This window comes from Rutidosis leptorrhynchoides, chromosome 5 (assembly GCF_046630445.1).
Source record: "Rutidosis leptorrhynchoides isolate AG116_Rl617_1_P2 chromosome 5, CSIRO_AGI_Rlap_v1, whole genome shotgun sequence".
In the NCBI taxonomy this organism is placed as follows: domain Eukaryota; kingdom Viridiplantae; phylum Streptophyta; class Magnoliopsida; order Asterales; family Asteraceae; genus Rutidosis; species Rutidosis leptorrhynchoides.
Window position 1 is genome coordinate 28,557,904 of NC_092337.1, and position 11,534 is coordinate 28,569,437.

Here is an 11,534-nt window from a genome sequence, read left to right on the forward strand (position 1 = left end):
CTTCCAGTGCAGAGATACACGTCCACCACAATATACGTCCGTGCTTTGAATATGTCAAAAAATAAAAGAATTGTATGTGAAATATGTTAATTGTATGTTGTGTTAGATGCAAATCTAAAGAGACATGGTGCCAGTTATTATACATAGAATCATTCAGTGCAAATTTCATGGCATAAACTTATTGTAAATTAAAAGCACAAAAGGAATTCAGTAATACCTCAAGAAGTGTTTGCGAGACATTTTATCAGGCGGTTGTCGATTTGGTTTTTGTCCTGGTCGCTAAGACGTCAAATAATCAAATAAAATTAAAAAGTTATTTACATTGTATCATGTCTGACTAATATTTTAACAATAAATACTTCTAATGAGCAATAACGATCAGTTAGGTAGAAATTTTATGAAATTACTCTGACAATACCGTGGCTGCAACTTGTAAGTTGCATCGTCAATACACGATCCCATTTTCTTATTGTGTTACTCAGTCACCCAAAATTCGTCATCACATCTTGCGTTTTTATTCCTTTCCATATGATACATATCCGAACCACTTGAAGCTAAAAAATAACAATCACAGTATACCATTCAAACACATTTTACCACTCCATTGATCCATCCATACATCTCTTTCTTTTACTTCTACAATAACAAACCATCTCAAGAAATATTAACTTATTATTAAGACGGGTTGTCTCTCATTCTCAAGAAAACGATGACTGCATGTCTATTGAGATTGGATGGTCATATTAATCATACATCTTCATAAATATGTGTCGTTACAGCACTAAATCACGAAATCACATCGTTTTGTATTTAGTCCACAAACAAATCAGTATTGTATATATTTAATATATATGAAATTGTGCAACAATCATCCCCTTTACTGAAGTGGTCTGCCTAGTAATGTTTAATTGACCTTTACCTCTTGCTGATCCTCAATCCTTTTTAACAATTTTAATTATCAAAGCCAAAAACTTTGCATATCGATATATATCAGGTACGTATCCTACTACTTCCTATTCCTATTCATATCCAACCCAAATCTCCTTTTATGAAATTTTAAGAAATTCAACCAATTATGAAACTATATTCAAGTATACATTTGTCTGTTGTTTAATTCTTAGTTCAACACATAATCAAAATTGATGATTTTGCAATAAGAAAAAAATTACAAAAAATTCTTATAATCACACATAATTTTGCAACCAAGTGGTATACATACATTATCATGAACATAACACACCTTTAAAATAAAACCCTAACTTTTTACACTCATGGAACCCTAATCTCCAAGCATAAAACAACCTTAAAAACATCAGAAGTAAGCGATTCAAACAATCAAAACTCATAGATTGCAAGGAAAGGAAACCCTAACCTCTCAGTCTTATCCGCTTCAAACGTTCTGAAATTTGTACCGCCGTCTTCGAAAAATCGATAGGAATTTTTTGGTGCTGGCGCGACCGTCTGATACGGCGAAGATAAATCAAGGCCAACCGCTAAAAGATTTTGGAGCTGTTTGAGGTTTGCAGGTGTATTTTAGAGGGAGAGGAATAGTTGGATATGAAGAGAGTAAGTTGTAGAAGAGTGTGGAAGAAGGTTAATCAACAAACATTCAGCGGCTCGGTGGCTCGGCTCAGCAGCTCGTTTACTGTTCATCAATGTTAGCCTGTTTAGCACGTGTCCCATCTAAGAGAGTTAGATGACCAAAATGCCCCATTACTGTTCACTGGTGCCGGCTGCTATACTTATTAAAGAATTATAATATAATATTAATATTGATATTAATAAAAAAACTAAAATACCACTGATAATTAAATAATATGATTAACAGTAAAAGAATATCCTCTATTGATATAATTTATATTTATATTTATATTTATTTATATTTATATTTATATTTATAATTTATATTTATATTTATATTTATATTTATAATAAGTATATTAGCCAACACCAATGAATAGAAATCGGTGATGTCATCACGCCATCAGCTATTTCGTTTTTTTTTTAAACGTTTTTCATCCCGATTATCTGGGACCTCCATCTAGTTATAATATAATATATAATATAATACTCGTATAATACAATGATGATAATAATCTAAATCTATATATAAATAGGTTGAATCGGTTGTACTCATTTTCAAATATTTTACGTTTTTCATCCCGATTACCTAGCCCAACGGAGTGGGCCACTCCGGACCTCCATCTAGTTATAATATAATATATAATATAATACTCCGTATAATACAATGATGATAATAATCTAAATCTATATATAAATAGGTTGAATCGGTTGTACTCATTTTCAAATATTTGCTTCTTTATCCGGTTATCATAAAAGGCACGTAGCATTAAGGTTGTACACTAATATTTATATATATATAAATTGTGGTAAATGGTGTCAACCTATGATTGGTTGACATCATCCGTGAATACTAACTTTTTTTTTCAAAACATGATTCCCCAAACCACTAATCCAGTACCATCCGGATCCCCTGACCCGCTCTACCAACCCGACCCGAATACCCGCTACTGTAGCTACAGTACTTTTTTTTCTTTCTCGAAACCAATCCGCAGCGAAAGCGCGGGCCAAAAAACTAGTTAAGAAATAAGAAACATAAATTTGATGTGATGATCATAAAAGGCACGTAGCATTAAGGTCGTATTGAAGAAGGGAGGGATCTTGATCCTAATGAGCAAAATGTGATGGTAGCATTCAAATTTATACGTGAAGGCTCAAAAGACAAATCGTGACAACGGCTAAAACTTGGTGACTAGAACACACACTTTTTCCATTTGTCCGAAAAGAAAAAAAGAAAGAAAAAAAAAAGAGAAAAAAGCTCTTCAAGATTATCGGGTTTATAAATGATTGGTGTGATGATCCTTCTGTATTCAAGGAACGTGTACTGGAGTATTTTGGTAGGTGTTTTAACACTCCAAGTCATGTTACTGCTTATGTATACTGTGTTGTATTGGTACATCCAAATTCAGGTTATATCGTATTATTAGTTTTGTGTATGCATGACTCACAATGCAAATATGTATAACGGGTATTAATTTGAATCTAATGTCACTTCATTAAACACGTTTTTTTAAATCATTATTATGCGCCGCCAGATGGAGTACCATTTGGCGGCACATAACCTTCGTTTTCAGATTGTGCTGAAATTCTCAAGATCACCCTAAAACGGCCGAACGAGCAGGACTCTCTGAACGTGATTTCCATTCGAGGTCGTCTAGATTCCGAAAAAGACATCTTTCCTCGCAAAATCGCACCACGCACCAAACACCACCGACGGTTCGTGGTGCTTGGTGTTTTGTGCCTTTGTCCAAAATGTTCGATCTATCGTATCTTTTGACTTGTAGCTCCGATTTAGTCACCGTTTTTTTCAAATCGTGTATTTTTTCATGATCTATCCATTGGCAAACTGCCATAGGCGGTTTATTTCAAATATTTTTCGAAATGAGGCCTCGAAAGCCCTTAATATTGCCTTTTTGACCGTTTTGAAATTCATTCATATTATTCCTTTTGTGTATGCATGACGTAGCATGGTACATATTGTTTTAAGGCCTATTATTTCACTCGCAATGTAATTATGTATAACGCATATAAATTTGAATCTAATGTCACTTCATTAAACACGCTTTTATAAATCATTAATATGCGCTGCCAGATGGAGTACCATTTGGCGGCGCATAACCTTCGGTTCCAGATTATGCCGAATTTCTCGAGATCACCCTAAAATGACCCTAAGATCAAGCCTCCCGGATAGTGTCTTGACATTCGAGGTCGTCAGGATGCCGAAAAAGACATTTTACTCATTTTTAATGTTCTCTTTGAACGTTTTCAGTTTATATCGTATTATTAGTTTTGTGTATGCATGACTAAGCATTGTATATATCGTTTTAAGGCCTATTATTTCACTCATAATGCAAATATGTATAACGGGTATTAATTTGAATCTAATGTCACTTCATTAAACACGTTTTTTTAATCATTATTATGCGCCGCCAAATGGAGTACCATTTTGAAAGGACCCGTTCATATCGATTATAAACGATTCACAATAGTTGATTACATCGCGAGGTATTTGACCTCTATATGATACTTTTTACAAACATTGCATTCGTTTTTAAAAGACAAACTTCCTTTACATCGAAAGTTGACGACATGTATACCATTTCATAATATATCCAACTATAATTGACTTAATAATAATCTTAATGAACTCGATGACTCGAATGCAACATCTTTTGAAATTGTTAAAATACAATGCAAATTTAGAATAATATGGAATTAGTAAATGTATATGGGTAAAATATCTAGATATTAATATGTATAAGAAAATATCTAAATATTAGAATATGAGAGAAAAATCTAGAAATTGAAATGTAAAAGAAAAATCTAGATATTTATAGGTTGTAGAAATATCTAGATATTTATATATCCATGGAAATATCTAGGTTCTAGAATGTTCCATGGAGTAGTATAAATATGGGAGGAGATTTCATTTGTGTTGTGTGAAGTTGTGAGAGTGAAATAAGAAGTGAGTTGTGAAGAAGAGAAGAAGAGTGTGAGTTAGCGAAAGTAGAGAAGAGAAAGCTTGTAAGTAATATTGTAATTGTAATTTAATATAAGTGTTTTTGTTAAGTTTCCCGATCAAGCCTTAGTTTGTGTTTAAGTTCTTAGTGCACTTTTGTTGTTCTTATTATATGGTCGGCTCTGCCGCCTAAGTAATACATGGTCGGTTATACCGCCTAAAGATATATGGTCGACACTGTCGCCTAAGTACATTGTGCACTAAGGATTTATAAAATTAAAGGCTAACCAACGTCAAAGTGTTGGTGTAGTGAGTCTAGTATAGTCTAGATCCTCTATAGTGGGTGTGTTGGGCTCGTCGAAGCTTCCAACAATTGGTATCAGAGCGGGTCGTTCGGGATCATTTCTAGTGGAGGAAATCGGTAAACGTTGGACGTTTACATCGACTTGTTTTCACCAAGGCTCTAAGGGAGATTCTGTCGGAGCACAGTTAGGAACTGTGAAAGCTCGTCGGTCAGGGACCAAGCTTATTGGACGTTGGACGTCATGATGGCAGATCTTGCAAGTACGAGCAGTGGTATCAAGAGTCTCAATAACCACAACTATGGTTATTGGCGGACTTGTATAGAATCCTACCTACAAGGACAGGATTTATGGGAAATAGTTGCTGGCAGTGACACAACGCCTCCACCGAAAGAAAATGCCGAAGCCTTGAGAAAATGGAACATCAAGGCCGGGAATGCTTTATTTATATTGAAGACTACAATCGAGGAGGATCTATTGGAGCACATCCGTGACGAGAAAACACCAAAGGCAGCTTGGGAAACTTTTGAAAAGTTATTTTCAAAGAAGAATGAAGCACGCCTCCAGCTCTTGGAAAATGAGCTCGCAGGTATCTCACAAGGAAGTCTATCTATTTCTCAGTATTTCACCAAGGTGAAATCTATTTGTCGTGAGATATCTCAACTTGCTCCTGAAGAGAAAGTGAGTGATGCAAGGATGAAGAGAATTATCATCCACGGCTTAAGGTCCGAGTATAATGGATTTATAGCCGCTGTGAGAGGATAGCCTACTCAACCATCATTAATAGAGCTGAAGAATTTATTGGCTAATCAAGAGGCATTAGCCAAGCAGATGAATGAAGTAACCATAAAAGATGGAGAAGATGCACTCTTCACCAATAAGAAGAAAGCAACATCTTGAAGACATGATGCGATGAAAAAAAGTAAGACATATGGGTGGAAGGGTCACCCAAAATCAAAAGGCAACGCTTCAGGGGGAGCTCAACAAGGAAGAAGAGATCATCGCCAACAATACGGGGAAAATGATAAGAGAAAGAATGGTGAATGCTTCAATTGTGGCAAGAAGGGTCATTTTGCTCGAGAATGTAGATTCCCCAGAAGGCGAACTTTCGAAGGAAATGTGGCCGCCGCAAGAGATGAGAAGAAAGAGGTCACATTCGAAGCAACTATTAATGAGGAAACATGGGATGCAGAAGCAGGACTCTCCGTTGAAGCTGACATGGATGATCAAGCTCTTGCAGCAACCTTAAAGTCAAAAATAAACTACAAAGATGATTGGATCATTGATTCTGGGTGCTCAAATCATATGACCAATGATGAGACGAAGCTGCAAAAAATGGAGGATTACAAAGGAAAGAGAGTCATGTTGACAGCCGACAATTCAAGGTTATCTATTTCTCACATTGGAAAGACAATAATTCCAAATGAAGGAGGCTCTCATAAGCTCCAACTCGAGAAGGTGTATCTTGTCCCTGGCCTAAAGAAGAATTTACTGTCAGTACCACAATTAACAGCAGAAGAGAACTATGTGCTCTTTGGACCAGAAGATGTGTCCGTATTCAAGAGAGTGAAGGTGGTTGGCAATCCAATTATGCAAGGAAGAAGAATAGAGTCGGTCTATGTACTATCTGCTGAAATAGCATATGTGGATAAGACTCGAAAGAATGAGACGGCTGATCTTTGGCATGAACGTCTTGGGCATGTGGGCTACAACAAGTTAAAGGAGATGATGGTGAAACAAATAGTAAATGGGCTTCCTCAAATTGATATCCGAACAAATACAATATGTGCTGGATGTTAATTTAGAAAAGCTCACCAATTGCCATTCAAGGAGTCACAACATCAGTCCAAGACACCACTAGAGCTCATACACTCAGATGTCTTTGGCCCAGTGAAACAAACATCACTTGGAGGAATGAAGTATATGGTGACATTCATTGATGACTTCTCAAGGTATGTGTGGGTTTACTTCATGAAGGAAAAGTCGGAGACTTTTCAGAAGTTTAAAGAGTTCAAGAACAAGGTAGAAAGTGAGCTCAATACTAAGATTCGATGCTTACGCACAGATAATGGAGGAGAATATTTATCAACCGAGTTCAATATCTATCTTAAGAAGCACAAGATCAGAAGGCAATTAACTTGCCCTAATACTCCACAACAGAATGGAGTGGCAGAACGTAAGAATCGTCATCTTGCTGAAACCTGTCGAAGTATGCTTCATGGTAAGAATGTACCAGGAAAATTTTGGGCCGAATGTATGAGGACGGCTTCATACGTGATTAACAAACTCCCACAAACAAAGTTGGGATATATTTCACCATATGAAAGATTATGGAAGATCAAGCCAACCGTCAACCATCTCAAGGTTTTTGGATGTGTATGCTACGTCTTCGTACCAGATCATCTACGAAGCAAATTTGATAAGAAGGCAATTCGGTGCATTTTTGTCGGTTATGATGAATCAAGAAAAGGATGGAGATGTTGTGATCCAAATACTGGAAAGTGTCATACTTCAAGAAATGTGGTATTTGATGAAGCTTCTTCATGGTGGTCACCTCAAAAGATAGAGCTTCCAGAATCTCATGGATTAGAAGAAGTTCCAGAAGAGAAAGAAGAACATAAAGAGCACATATCGGATCCAATTAAAGAAGGAGATGGATCGTACTCTAAGGAAACGAGTCCATGGAAAACTGGGGTACATCAATCTACATTCGAAGAGGTTCGTCTAAGCCAAATGGATGCCGAGGAGCATGTGCAAGAATTACGGAGATCAACAAGGCTGAGGCAACCTAATCCGAGGTATGCCAATGCTGATCATGTGGATGAATTAATACATATTGAGTCTTCCACTTATGAAGAAGCAGCACAAAGTCAAGAATGGCAGAAAGCGATGGAAGAAGAAATTAATGCACTAAAAGAAAACCAGACATGGAGTTTAGTTCCAAAGCCAAAAGATGTAAAACCAATATCTTGTAAATGGGTTTACAAGGTGAAGACTCGATCAGATGGCTCCATTGAAAGGTATAAAGCTCGACTTGTTGCTAGATGTTTTTCTTAACAATATGGGCTGGATTATGAAGGAACGTTTAGTCCAGTGGCGAAGATCACAACAATTCGAGCTCTACTAGCTTTAGCCGCTAGCAAATCTTGGAAGCTGTGGCAGATGGATGTCAAGAACGCTTTCTTACATGGAGAACTTGACAAAGAAATTTATATGGAGCAACCAAGAGGCTTTGAGAACAAGTCACATCCTGACCATGTCTGCAAATTAAAGAAAGCACTATACGGCTTGAAGCAGGCTCCAAGAGCTTGGTACGGGAAGATTGGCGAGTTTTTAGTAAAAAGTGGTTTCACAGTTGCTCCTTCAGATTCTAGTTTATTTGTGAAACAAGATCAAGGAAAACTAGCCATAGTGCTAGTATATGTGGATGACTTAATCATCACGGGAGATCACTATGAGGAGATTCAAGAACAAGAGAGAATCTGTCTATCAGATTTCATATGAAGGAGCTTGAAGAACTCAAACATTTTCTTGGACTCGAAATAGAGCAGAAAAGAGAAGGATTATTTCTGGGACAACAGAAATATGCGCGAGATCTTTTACAAAAGTACGGAATGCTTAATTGCAAACCTATCTCAACTCCGATGGATCCGAATACAAAACTACGAGCAGATGAAGGAAAAAGTCTTCAAGATGTTACCATGTATCGAAAGATGGTCGGAAGTCTTATTTATCTCACACTAAGCCGGCCAGACATATCTTATGCAGTTAGAGTGGTTAGTCGATACATGAGCAATCCGAAGAAGCCTCACCTTGATGTGTACGACGCATCTTAAGGTATGTTAAAGGCACTATTAACTTTGGCATTTTGTACAAGAAAACAAAAGAATGTCACGTGACTGGATATTGTGACGCCGATTACGCTGGAGACTATGATACACGACGGTCAACAACTGGATACATGTTTAGTCTTGGATCAGGAGTAATATCATGGTGCAGCAAGAGACAACCAACAGTATCCTTGTCAAGCACTGAAGCAGAATATCGATCGACATCGTCAGCAACACAAGAAATTACATGGTTGAAACAACTAATGGAAGATCTTCATCAATCAACAGACTATCAAGTAGAGCTTTTCTGCGATAACCTATCAGCTATACGTCTAGCAGAGAATCCAGTCTTTCACGCAAGAACAAAACATATAGAAGTACACTATCACTATGTTCGCGAGAAGGTCCTTGAAGGGGAGATCAAGATGGTGCCAACAAAGACAGATGAACAGGTAGCAGATATATTCACCAAGAGCCTAAGTAAACCGAAGTTTACAAAATTCAGAGAAGCACTTGGAATGGTCTGCAAGACATCGTTGGAAGAAAATTTGCATTGAGGGGGAGTGTTAAAATACAATGCAAATTTAGAATAATATGGAATTAGTAAATGTATATGGGTAAAATATCTAGATATTAATATGTATAAGAAAATATCTAGATATTAGAATATGAGAGAAAAATCTAGAAATTGAAATGTAAAAGAAAAATCTAGATATTTGTAGGTTGTAGAAATATCTAGATATTTATATATCCATGGAAATATCTAGGTTCTAGAATGTTTCATGGAGTAGTATAAATATGGGAGGAGATTTCATTTGTGTTGTGTGAAGTTGTGAGAGTGAAATAAGAAGTGAGTTGTGAAGAAGAGAAGAAGAGTGTGAGTTAGCGAAAGTAGAGAAGAGAAAGCTTGTAAGTAATATTGTAATTGTAATTTAATATAAGTGTTTTTGTTAAGTTTCCCGATCAAGCCTTAGTTTGTGTTTAAGTTCTTAGTGCACTTTTGTTGTTCTTATTATATGGTCGGCTCTGCCGCCTAAGTAATACATGGTCGGTTATACCGCCTAAAGATATATGGTCGACACTGTCGCCTAAGTACATTGTGCACTAAGGATTTATAAAATTAAAGGCTAACCAACGTCAAAGTGTTGGTGTAGTGAGTCTAGTATAGTCTAGATCCTCTATAGTGGGTGTGTTGGGCTCGTCGAAGCTTTCAACAGAAATATGTCATGAATGACTCCATGTAGTATCCTTAATATGAGCAAATGCACAGCGGAAGATTTCTTTCATACCTGAGAATAAACATTCTTTCAAGTGTCAACCAAAAGGTTGGTGAGTTCATTAGTTTATCATAATCATTCTTTTTCATCATTTTAATAGACCACAAGATTTCAGTTTATAAATATATGTACACTCGCAAGTGTATAAACCGTTCTGCTTATGTTGAGGTCTCAGTAACCAACCTTAACAATAATATAATAAGTCATCTTCGCAAAGATGGATATGTACACTCGCAAGTGTATAAATAATCCTCGAAGTACTAAACATCCGCCCACTAGCTCTTATGTCTAGTGCAGCCTACAGGATGGGGGTGTTAAGCCCGATAGATCTATCTTTAGGATTCGCGCTTACATGCTCTTATAACATGTAACTAAATTATCTAGCACATCAATCCGCAGAATATCATTTTTAATCACTTGTCTCTATTTCGTAAAGCATTTATAAAAGCAGCGCATGTATTTTCAGCCCAAAAATATATATTGCAAAAGCAATTAAAAAGGGAGCAAATGAAACTCACAATACTGTATTTTGTAGTAAAAATACATATGACGACATTGAACAAGTGTAGGTTTGGCCTCGGATTCACGAACCTATATCAATTGTATATCTATTAAAACATATAATGAAAATCACATAATTTGCTTTATTAATTATATATTATTTATGTGTTTGTAGTTTATATAATTTATATTAAATTCCATTTAAAAATATATACTTATATTATATCTTAAGGTATATATTTTATATATATTTAAAATGATTAGAATCTATACATTTAGTTATATATATATATATATATATATATATATATATATAGTATTATATTAAAAATATCGACTTTGTTGTATGTAGGTATTTATATAAGAAATGTTAATATGTCTTATATATAGTTATATAGATTAGTAATATAATTGTAGTATATGTACTATGTAGGTTTTATGTACCAAATATGTATTTGTTAAGAATGATAGTTTTGATATTAATGATTCTACTAATAATAGTCCTACTAATAATAACTTTATTAATAACGATAATATTAATAATAAAAATGATAATGATAATAATGATAATACATATGTTAATAATGATTCTAATAATACTAATAAGTACATAATGATACTAATACTAATATTAATAATAATAATAATAGTTTGTGTTATTTTGATAATAATAATAATCTTAATCATAATAATAGTAATAATACATATATTAGTAATAATAATAATGATAAAAATTATAATTTTAGTAACAATAACATTAATAATAATAATAATAATTTTGGTAATGAATCTACCTTCCAAAGCTTTTCAAAAAAAAAAAAAAATGTCTCGAACAGGGTTCGAACCCGAGACCACTCGCTCACTCATCAACACCCTTAACCATTCCTCTATTTCAGTTTTTCTAATTTATAATACAAACCTAAATACTTATCTATTACATGTTTCAACCCACTTCATCTTCTTCACCAAAATCTAAACAATCAAACAACTTCATTCTTAATAGTCAATCATCAAAATGGTTTTAGGACTTTTAAACAACCATGAAATAAAAAAATAAAAGTGTTCTTGTAATTAAGAAAATTCA